We start from the raw sequence: 12,884 nt of genomic DNA on the forward strand, positions 1-12,884 counted from the left end.
CAGAAACAGTTAAATACATTATTAAATAAAAATGTATTTATAAAAAGAAAACAAAAATTTATCAAATTAAAATGTAAAATTAAAATACTTTAAAAATAAAATGATTTTGAAAATCATTTTAAAACATTCAAATAGTTTAGATAAAAAAAACACTCAAATTTACTAAACTAAATTTACTCTTAAAATTATTTAAGTTAAATAATCAACTATTAGTAAAATTCAAAAAAAAAATTTTTTTTAAAAATTGCATATTAGACTAAATAATAAATATAGAATATTTAAATAAACAAACATAAAATAAAAAATAAAACTGACTAAAAACATGAAATGTAAGACAAAACACTTCATAAAATCATCAATATATCAATTTATATTACATTAAAATGAAAAAAAAAAAAAAACATAAAAATATAAGATTAAGAGAATTAATTTTAAAATAATCCAAATAAAACACTTTCTACCAAAAAATAAACGTTAGATTTGTTTTCATGCATGTCATATGACCAATTAACCAACTTCAGAGAACCATGAAAATGTGATATTTAGGTCAACGTAGTTTGGCTGAAAAAAAGGTTTGTATAGAAAACAAAAAAAAAAACAGATTTTCATGTGAGTAAGGCGTCCACCTTAACTTCTAAGACATCTTTGTTGTTTGGATTCTTTCTCCTTTGTTATCACATCTTGTTTTTATAATCGTTTGAAAATTCACATTACTAAATAAAGGATGTAAACACAGCAGGCAGAAACACCCTGAAACGAGTCCAGACACGCTTTCACAAGCCCAACAACATGAGAGAAACGGATCCTCAAAAAAGCCCTTTCATTTACACTTCTATTGGCAGGATTAACAGTTAGTGCTGATAAAACAGTCGCTGTGCGTCCGCCCTGCGAGAACAAACGGCCACACAAAACACACCGAGAAAAGACACGGCCAAGAATGAGCCGCCGGATGACATTAACAAACAATGGGTGTCTTGACGGGAGGACAGAGGCCTTGTGGGATTTGAAGTTTTGGGTTTCATGCGTTAAGAATGCGCCGCTGCCCACGGCCTTCCAGAAACGCACGACCGTGAAGAAGAGGAAGAGAGGGGAAGATCATCTCACGGCTCTAATGGAAAACACAGCGGCCGTGCCAAGACGGACGGATGAGACACAAGAGAGCAGAACACATGCTGACTAACCCTTCGGCCCGAGGCGCAGGGCCCCTCATAATGAAAGTGCTTTTGAACGTCACCAGAGCTCATGTTTGACTCCTGAAACACAGAGAACGAACGCAGGAGCTTCAAGCTGCTCGAGCTCCATTACACAGGCTGCTGCATTAGTTTTATGCCTTTCACGTTTGTAAACAAATCTTCGCATGAAATCTTAACCCTTTAACTGTCACCATCCCCTCTGTGGGACGCCTAAGTTTACTTTGTTACAAATAAATCCTAACCTAATCATGACAAACTAATTATCTAATAATTAATAATAAACTAATAATCTTAATCACGCATAAGTAGAATAACTGTTAAATATTATAAAATATATAAAATATATATATCTATACACACACACACACACACATATAAATATATATATATAGATAGATAGACAGATACAGACATCAATACATACATATAAAGCTAATATATTACGTACAAAATGAGTATACTTTGTTTTTATAATTTTATTCAGAATTATTGTTTTACATATTTAGTATATATATATTAAAAAAACGTAATAAATAATATAGAACTAATATATATTTAATAATTTATTTATATTATTATTTATTTCTAATAATTTAATATATATTCATATAAATAAATATATAATTTAATGAGTATAATTTGTTTATTTTAATCAGTATTAATTATTATTTTATTATAATTTTTATTTTTATACATATTTAGTATATATATTACATAAATGAGCACTAAATTATAATTATAATAAATAATTCTAATAATAATTAATAATTAATTATAATAAGTAAAAATAACTCAATATATAAGTTAATGTATATTTTATAATTTATTTATATAATTAATAATTTATTTATTTTTATTTTTTTATTATATATATATATATATATATATATATATATAATAAAAAAATTAAAATAAATAAATTATTAATTATATAAATAAATTATATATACACACACTACCGTTCAAAAGTTTGGGGTCAGTAAGACTTGTAATAGTATAGAGCATAAAGAAGTCTCTTATGCTCATCAAGGCTGCATTTATTTGATTAAAAATATAGAAAAAAAACAGTAATATTGCAAAATGTTTTTACAATATAAAATAATGTTTTTTATTTTAACATACTTTAAAATAGAATTTATTCCTGTGATGAAAAGCTGAATTTTTATCAGCTGTTACTCCAGTCTCAAGTGTCACATGATCCTTCAGAAATCATTCTAATATGCAGATTTATTATTAGAATGATCAATGTTGGATAATATCAACAGTTGTGCTGCCAAATATTTTTTGGAACCTGTGATTTTTTTTTTTTTTTTCAGGATTCTTTCATGAATAACAAGTTTAAAAAGTACAGTGTTTATTCAAAATATAAATATTTTATAACAATGTAAATTATTTATTATTAACTTTTAATAAACTTTTAATTATTAACTTAATACATCCTTGGTGAATAAAAGTATTAATTTCTAAAAAAAAAAAAAAAAGAAACAATAAAAATGTACTGACCCCAAACATTTGAACGGTAGTGTATATATATATATATTAATTTAAAGTTTTAATCATATTTAATGACTAACTTCATATTGAGGAAAAAACGCTTTTATTCTTTGGAGCAACATACACCAATGAACTGTGCATTAATTTTTATTTCTTTCGCTTTTGGGAAACCATCTATGTCTTATTGTACTTACAGTTTCTACAAGTCAAAATGAAACTGTTCACAACTCATTTCTACATCTTAGAAATGATTGCATTTTGAAGACTGCAAAGAAACACACTTTTATTCTTTGGAATAATATAAATCAATGAATAAAGCACCTTATAAATAAAATAAAATTATTTGCATTGATGATTCTATAAAGAACCTTTAACATCAGTGGAACCTTTCTATTCCACAAAAGGGGAACCTAAAATAGTTCTTCTATGTGAAAAACAGCCTTTTATGAACCTTTATCATGACCTAGGACGTGCAGGGTCATTTTTAATTTGGAATTTAATAGTTATATCAACCTAATTTGGTTTATTTCAGCTTGACAACTTCAGGACGCTCTGGACTTCATTACAACTAAAAAAAGATCAGCGATAACACACATAAAGCTGTGGTTTTAATCCAAGCACCCACAAACTGGCGACATAAAAGATGCCTCCACCCCAGAGCTCAGAGGCCGCGCATGCTTCACCCCGCAAACGACAGACACTGTATAATCTCAAATCATTGCCTGAAACCTACAGGCAGGAAGTTGCTCTGTACCAGATCCTTGATTAGGCCGGAGCAAAGAGCAGCTAATTGATTGTAATGACTTCAGTCTGTGGGGCGGCAGGGAGAAAGAGGAAGGACTGGAATGACCACAGATCGGGTCTCTCCGCGATGCGAACGGACTCGGGTTACAGCCCTCGGGGTCGCCACTGCATCGCCAACTGTATGAGGTTAAAGTGCGAGCTCAAATAGCATAAATAAACGTTCAGATTTGTTCTGCATTAGCTTTAGGAGACATTTTATAGCCATATTACAAATAACTATGGTTTGCATGGTCAATTTTCAGCATTTTATTCGTTTCATGGTTAATTCTGAATAGAAGTGGGCTATTTATTTAGCTATACAGTGTGTAACAGTATATTCACCTTGGTATATTCATTAAAAAATTATAAGTTTTATTTCATATATTTTATTATCTTATTATTATGTATTTTAATAAATACTTAAATACATATATAAATACAATATTAAACAATTATTCTAATTTGTAAAGTATTTAAGTTAATTATAAAAAAAATATATACCAAATCTTGATTTAACAGATTAGTATATGTAAATAATAAATAATTAAATATAAGTAAATAAAATTAGCTTTATTTAAAAGTTTATTGAAGTTCATTTTGTATATCATTCATTAAATTACTATATATGTATTTAATTTTTTTAAATAAGAATTATTTTATTTAATGTTATTTAAAGAGTCACTTATTAATTATTTAATAAATATTAAATTATTTATTTAGTTATATATGCTTTTGTTAAATAATTAAATATTAAATTAAATTACTAACAACTAAATTTTAACAAATAAGCATAACAAAAATAAATAAATAATATTTATTAAATAGTGAATAAGTTAAACATTAAATAACAATAAATAAAATAATTAAACTGTTATTCTATTTTACATTTTAAATACACATATAAACTACTTAATTTAATGTAATTTATATATACATTCATATTTATTTATTGATTAATTTATTAATTTTTATATATATATATATATATATATATATATATATATAAATATATAATTCAATTATTAGTTATATATGCTTTCATTTGTTAAAATTTACATATATTTAGCTATTGGTTGTTCAATTATTTAAGTTTATTATTCATCATTTATTAAATAACTTTATATGTATTTAAAAATTTTAAATAAGAATAATTGTTAATTATTTTATTTAATGTTATTTAATGATCAACTGATTAATTATTTAATACATATTATTTAATTGTTTATTTAGTTATATATGCTTTTGTAAAAAATATATATATATTAAATTAAATAACTAATAACCACATTTTAACAAATACTCATAACAAAAATAAATAATAATTATTAAATAATTAATATTTAAAATGTAATATTATTTATAAAATGAAAAACAATATTACATTTTAAATATTAATTAAATAAATTAAATTAAACAACTAATAACTAAATACATGTACATTAACAAATAATTAAATTATATATAAAATTTAATTATATTTATTAAAACATTAATAAATGAATCATTAAATAACACCAAAATTAATTAAACAATGATCCTCTTTCTTTTTTTTTAAATACATTTCTATAAATTACCAATACACAATATATAATAGAAAATATATAAATAATTTTGATTATAAAAAATAAAAATAAATTTAATTATAAAACAGCATATAAATTAATAGCCATATCAGTGAATTAAAAAAAAAAAAAAAAAAAAAACATTTGTAGTGTGATGTAAGAATGTAATATGCCATACTGTCCAAAACAGACCAACTTTAGACCGGGAGCTTTAACAAGATCACAGAAAAATCACTGACCAATCACAGGCCACCAACCGAGTGTCTCAACTCTTAATTCACTTTTAACATACCTAAGTTTACCAGCGACATCCTGCCATTCAGAGCGAGCGGCAGGAGCACTCGTCCGGTCAAAAGAAGTGTCGCTGCTGAAAGACCTCCATCCCAGAATTCAAAGCGGTTCAGCGAACCGGGCCGATTCAGAGCCAGCCAACCAGGGATTTTCCCACCGCACCACCAGACACAGCCTCCAAGGTGACGAGCTGCTTGGATGGTTTTCAATGCACCCTTAAGATGGCACAGAAATAACTCAGAGCGAACCCCCCTTTCATTCTCTCTCCGCACCGTGAGCGCGTGAAACACACCCCCTTCCCCATCATTCATCCTCAACCAGATGTTACAAGAACAAGAAACCAAAGTGTGAGGGCTCTTTTGAGAAATGCACACAGAAGTGGAAAAAGGCCCATATATGCACTCAAGGCTTTGCATTAGATCCCTGAACCACTGTAATAAAGGAAGCTCTTGGCCGGGATTCTGCTTGTGTTCGTCTGGGGACACAGTAAAACACGGCCCGTTATACTTTTGTTTTATTTGACCTGGTATATTAGACTGAAACTGGGAGATTTCAGCTCTGAAATTCACGTTTCTGAGTCTATTCGTGCAGTACTGCTGCTGACTGATCTTAGATCAGCTGTCAAGAACAACAAGATCCATTCTGCTTCATGTTTGATATTAAAAATAACATGTACATTAAGCACCTGCAATAGTTCATTCAAAAATGACTACGAGTATGACTTTCTGTCTCCTGTTATACACAAAAGATGATATTTTGAAGAATGTTGGTAACCCAACAGTTGACGGTAGCCACTGACTTCCATAGTATTTATTCCCACACAATGGAAGCCAATGGGTACCGTCAAGTTCTAGGTCTCCAACATTCTTCAAAATACCTTCTTCTGTGTTCAAGAGTTAAAAGGACATTTTTGGGTGAAATATGCCTTTAAGAAGACTTGTTTTAAAAAATAAAATAATTTTTATAAAAATGAATTTTAAAATAAAATAAAAATACATTTTATATTACTTTAATTTTATATAATATTCCATTTTAAATATTAATTAAATACATGCAATATTTCATTTTATATCTAATATTTAATTTTAAATACTAATTAAACAAATTAAATTAAACAACCAAATATATGTACATTTTAACAAATGTTTAACTAATAATTAAATTACATTTATAAAAACATAATAAATAAAAATTAAACAATTATTCAATTTGTTTTTTATTTCCTTTAAATTACTAATATATCATTTATGTATATACACACATATATAACTATCCTCTTAAGAGGATTTTTTTTTGTTTTGTTGTGTTTTTTTTTCACAAAAAAAAAAAAAACACTGAAAGACTAACAGGAAAATATGATTTTTATTTAAGAAGGTCATAAATCACATCAAAATCTTCATTTTTTGCTACAGGTCAAGATTGGTTTAACTTTTTAAGGTGAACTGATTAAAGAAAGTACTTTAATGTCAGCCCAAACCTTATTATTACTTAAAAGATATTCTGCATAATGTTCACACTGCTCTTTTCCACACAATAAATTAACTTTTTTTTTTTTTTTAATTATTGTTTTTTTTTTTGTTTGTTTATTGTTTAAGGACTTTTTTATGCAATAAAGTTAATTTTTTATTAATCTTCGTATTATTTATTTTTATTATTATCTTTAAATATTTGTTATTTATTTATTGTGTCTGTATAATTTATGTTTTGTGGATGTGCAAGTTAAAAATAAAAAATTCATGTTTAATTCAATGTTACATTTGTTTGTAATTGTTTACAAAATTTACTGGTGATTTTTGTGTTAAAAATATTTATACTTTTTTCACTGTATTTTTGTAGTTACAAATTAAGCAACATCAAAGTATATTCCATGTTTTCTAAAGTCATATAAAGAATTTGTGATAAAATTTTACCTTTTAATGCATCATGCCATTGAATTTCACATGAGCAAATCATGATGCAGCAACTTTAAAAATGCAACTACAAATGAGATTTTAGGGTTAAAATAGATGGAAACATTATAGCCTTTTTTGCAATGCATTTTCATTTTACACTGATGTAGAAACAATTTTCTAACTCAATTTCACAAACATTAACAAAGAAATTTTTAAAGTGCATGAAGAAAGTCAGTCATTTACAAAAGAGAAACAAAAGCATTTCAGCCAATGATATTCATAATATTCATCAAACTAGTCTGTAACCACATGATGGGGAGTAAATAAAGATGAATGTTTTTTGGTCAGCTATTGCTTTTAAGTTCTTTTGGGAACAAATAAATACACGCTCTGCAAAACATTTACTTGAGCGCCCTAGGAAAAGTGAGCTCTCCGTAGTTGAATATTAATCAAGCCCCCCAATTCCCTTAAAAGCACAACTGAGGTTTACACATGAAAAACACGGCCTCCCTCGATGCTAATCGCACCCCCAGAAACCATTGCTCTCGCTGGAAACAATTTCGAGATGCTTGCTAATGTTTGTGAGGTTTGGCTGACATCATTCTCAGAGAGCATAACTTCACCAGATGGACGGGGACGGGACTTTTGTTAAACCGATTACGCAGCCGGCAATATCCGTCCCGTAATGAATTCCTTCATTTCTTAAACAGAGATACGGGACTCTGGGAAGGAAAGGAAAGTTAGGCTCATTTCTACGACTCCCTACGATGCCCTGGCAGCGGGATTTCTCACAGAGCTCGTTGGAAAGCCGAAGGCAGGATGCTATTGAGCCGAGAGGCCTGGGACTTCCGGAGAGAACAACCACTTTAATCCGAGTCCAAAAGGCCCCCATCGGAGAACCAATTGAGCCTCGGCTGGAGCCCAACAAAGCTCAGAGGCCAATTTAAATATCTACCTTTGTTTTTCCAGAGACTTAACCTGAACCGTGCAGTCAAAAACAAGAAACAAAGCAAAGACAGAAAGTATAAAACTGCCCACAGAGACAACATGCAACTCTTTTTTTTTTTTTTTTGCATCTTAAAAATAAACACTTGTTTTAAGTTTTCTGTCTTTGCATATAAAAAATGACAAAAATGCAATGATGCAAAGTATACAACTCTCTACAGAGACAATATGCACAGAAATGATTTCATTTTCTTTAAACAAACAACAATTTTATATCTTAAGAATAATCATTTTTTTGTGTTTCTGAAAATGTGAATGGTGTTTGCCCACGCAAAACACACATTTCTAGGTGACTACTGACCCATGTCTGATTGCACTGAAAAATAACAGAACAGCTCTCTTTGACAAGACTTGCAACTTAGAGATCTGATCAAATAACTAAATATAAGTATGAGCAATAGCAGAAAGTATAACAGAGATGCCTCAGTATTAAAGGTAGGTAATTTATTTTATTATAAATTTATACGCACAAATATGTCTTTGCATTTGAAAATTGACAAAAATGCAATAATGCAATATATAAAACTACCCACAGAGACAATATGCAACATAAACAATCAAGTTTTCTTTGAAAATATTCACATTAGCATCTTAAAAGTAATAGATTTTTATGTTTTCTGGAAACGGGAGTTGTTTTTGACCCAAATTAGTTATTTTGGCAATTTTATCTAGGTTTGCATTGAAAAATAATCGCTCACCTCTCCTCTACAAGACATATTATTATTGGCATCATTCATACACATAGCACAAACCCTGCAGGACGGGTAATCAGTAATTTTACAATCTAAAAATAGTGTCAAAGAATAAATATTTTTAAGCACAGAAAGCAAAAGCACAACTTCATTATAAAATCATATGCACAAAAATGTCTGTGCATATGAAAACTGACATAAATGCAACATATAAAACTATCCACAGAGACAATATGCAACACAAACGATTAAGTTTTCTTTGAAAAGTTTCAATTTAGCATCTTAAAAGTAAATGATTTTTATGCTTTTTGAAAACGCAAGTCATTTTTGACTCACATCAGGTTTTTGCCAATTTTATCTAGGTTTGCATTGAAAAATAATAGCTCACCTTGACTCTACAAGACATATTATTATAGGCATCATGCCAAAGGGTGCTTTAAAGCACAGAAACCAGAAGCACAACTTCATTATAAGATCATATGTACAAAAATATCTTTGCATATAAAATTTGACAAAAAATGCAATAATGCAAAGTATTAAACTGAGACAATACACAATACAAACTATCACACAGTCTTTTAAAAAAATCCAATTTTGCATCTTAAAATAGTTAATTTTTATGTTTTCTGAAAATGTAATTGGTTTTTGACTCACGTCAATGCTTTTTGCCAATTTGATCTAGGTTTGCATTAAAAAAAATAATAGCTCACCTCTTGTATACAAGACATATTATTTTAGGCATCATTCATAAACAAACACACAGGATGGGTAAACAGTTATTTTACAATCTTAAAATAGTGTAAAAGTCCCAAAAGGTGCTTTAAAGCACAGAAAGCAAAGGCACAACACAAAAATGTTTTGCATATAAAATTTGTCAAAAATGCAATAATGCAACATATAAAATTCTCGCCCAGAGACAATATGCAACATAAAATATTAAGTTTTCTTTAAAAATGTGCAATTTTGCATCCTAAAAATAAATTATTTTTATGTTTTTTAAAAAAGTGACCCAAGTCAGTGGGGGTTTTTTTGCCAATTTTACTAGGTTTGCATTGAAAAATAACAGCTCACCTCTCAGCTCTCACAAGGCATAGCAATTTAGGCACCATTTATATTAATAACATCAGTAATTTTACAATGTAAAAATAGTGTAAAAGAGCCAATAGTTGCTTTAAAGCACAGAAAGCAAGAGCACAACTTCATTATAAAATCATACAAAAATGTCTTTGCATATAAAAATGCAATGCAACAAAAAATGCAATAATGCAAAGTATAAAACTGAGACAATATGCAACACAAACTATTACATGTTCTTTTTGCATCTTAAAAAAAGTTTATTTTTATGTTTTCTGAAAATGTAATTTGTTTTTGACCCACCTCAATGTTTTTTTGCCAATTTTATCTAGGTTTGCAATGAAAAATAATAGCTCACCTCTATACAAGACATATTTTAGGCATTATTCATAAACATAAACACACAGGATGGGTAAACAGTAATTTTACAATCTAAAAATAGTGCAAAGAACAAAAAGGAGCTTTAGCACAGAAAGCAAGAACTTATTTCTAAAATCATATGTACAAAAATGTCTTTGCATATGAAAATCAACAAAAAAAGCAATAATGACAAGTATATGCAACACAAATGATTACATTTTTTAAAATAAATATTAAATTTAGCATCTTAAAATTTATATGTTATCTGAAAATGTTATTAGTTTTTGACTCAAGTCAATGTCTTTTGCCAATTTTGTCTAGGATAGCACTGAATAATTATATCTCACCTCTCACAATGTAAAAATTGATTGTGTAAAAGAGCCAAAAGTTACTTTAAAGCACAGAAAGCAACTGCACTTCCACTATAAACTTCATATAACTTCATCATAAAATCATATATACAAAAATGTCTTTGCATATAAAAATGCAATGCAACAAAAAATGCAATATGCAACACAAACTATTACATATTCTTTTCAAAAATCCAACTTTGCATCTTAAAATAGTCAATTTTGATGTTTTCTGAAAAGCTGAAAAGAAAACACATTTCTAGGTGATTGCTTACTGACCCAAGTCAAGTTTGTTTGTTTTTTTTTTGGACAATTTTATGTCTGTCAACTATCGCCCATCTCAAATCTGCTGAAAATAGTAAACCAAAGTCTAAGCAATGGTATAAAGCATAATAGTGTCAAAATATCCTTTGAAACAAGCATTATGCACAAAAAAGCATATAAAAAGGCAATTTCACAATTGCTAGCTTTCATTAATAAAGTCACACACTGTCCGTTGTCTATAAAAACCAAGTAGCTCAACTACGTATCAGTTCTCAGCGCAGAAGAAAAAGTGTAACGGCGCACAAGAACACACAATTCATTCACACCTGAAGTGTTTCTCTCAACAGGACGGCTTTGATGTAGCAGTGGAGGGAGGCGAACTGTGCTTCCTAAAAGGAAATGCCAAAGAATTTTAATAGAGCAAACAGTTCACTGACTTCCTATGGGAAACGACTTCAAAGCAGCTCTGTCCCTCCAAGACAATAAGATTGTGGGGCAATCTGTCCGTCAATAGCCTGTCTGTCATCAGCAAACGACCCAGACACGGGTCAACAGGAAGAAAAGCCAAAGACAAACACTGCCAACACAACATGAGCGTGTGGAGAGTCCTGTATTACAGGCATATTCATTTCTGAAACATCTTTTGATACCTGATACTCATGCAAAAAGGAAAAGGTTGGTGATATTTGCAACAGATATCTATAGATGGTATTTGTAAAATGGAAATTGTAGACTGTTGAAAAATGTCAAACGTAAGCATTTCAAAACCTAATTGGGATCTTCAGGGATCTATAGGCAAATAACTAAACAACCAATCATGCAAAACAGTTAAGCATTACTGCATTCATTAATGAAGAAGTCACATTGCTGTCTATGAAATCAAAGAGGTTTAACCATTAAACATCAACCAAACAGTTGACGGTAGCCATTGACTTCCACAGTATTTGTTTCCATACTGTGGAAGTCAATGGCTGCCGCCAACTGTTTGGTTACCAAATTAACTTCTTTTGTGTTCAACATCTCAAAGAAGTTGAAAAAGTAGTAAATAATGACTGAATTGTAATTTTTGGGTGACTGTCCCTTTAAATAACCATATACTAATAATTAAAAATCCATGTTTTATTTTGTTCTCAACATGTTTTGCCATACTTCGGACTTGTACTATGCCACTAAAAGGGTAAAAATTCAACCAAAAGCTTACGTGAAAACCCAAAAGCCTTTTTAATTTCCATCTCCCCAGTGATCTCTAGTCTACCACCATTCAACTCCATTCACAAAAGCATCAACAGGTCAACTCCAGCAACAAAAGATCAACAAAGAGCCAACCGAGAGACTCATTCACACATCTGACCTACTAAAAAGGCCATTTCCCAAAGCTCAAAGCTCCTGACCGGATGAACACTGTTTGCACAAGACTTTAACTTTGAAAACACAGCATAAATCATACAGGTGCACTCTTAAAAATGAAAGATCCTTCAACTTGTTTGCATATGATTCTTTAGAGATTAAAAAAAAAGTGTCTTTAGATCAGTAATCCACCAAAACATAGATGGGTTTCAGAAGAACTAGATAATAAAAAGACATTTTCAAAGAAAAATTAAGCTTTAGCTATTTTTGGTTTTAGTTTGTAGACCATCAAACTAGCTACCTAGTGTAAGCTTAAATTGTCAACCAGGTAGACCAACTTAGTCCAGCTAAAACCAGCTACCATGTTATTAAAGTTATCCTAAGTTACAAATGTTCTCTAGTATCTTGGATCTTTATTTTTAAGAGTGTAAACCCAAATAAACACACATAATCTGCTCTGCAAATAAAGATACTTACTGTCGCATACTTCCACATACAAAAACATTGTTTTGTGATCAATAATACACCGTAGTTGTTGAATCCTCTCATTTAAAGTCAACTTTTAAGCATAAAAAGA

The 12,884-nt window shown here is 29.4% G+C and overlaps 1 protein-coding gene across 1 annotated transcript in view; it reads right to left on the minus strand.

The window, feature by feature from the left end:
- Window positions 1–12,884, minus strand: part of il17rd (interleukin 17 receptor D) — a 55,260-nt gene that overhangs the window by 42,079 nt on the left and 297 nt on the right. The window lies entirely within an intron of this gene.

The sequence above is a fragment of the Labeo rohita genome, chromosome 11 (assembly GCF_022985175.1).
Source record: "Labeo rohita strain BAU-BD-2019 chromosome 11, IGBB_LRoh.1.0, whole genome shotgun sequence".
Taxonomy (NCBI): domain Eukaryota; kingdom Metazoa; phylum Chordata; class Actinopteri; order Cypriniformes; family Cyprinidae; genus Labeo; species Labeo rohita.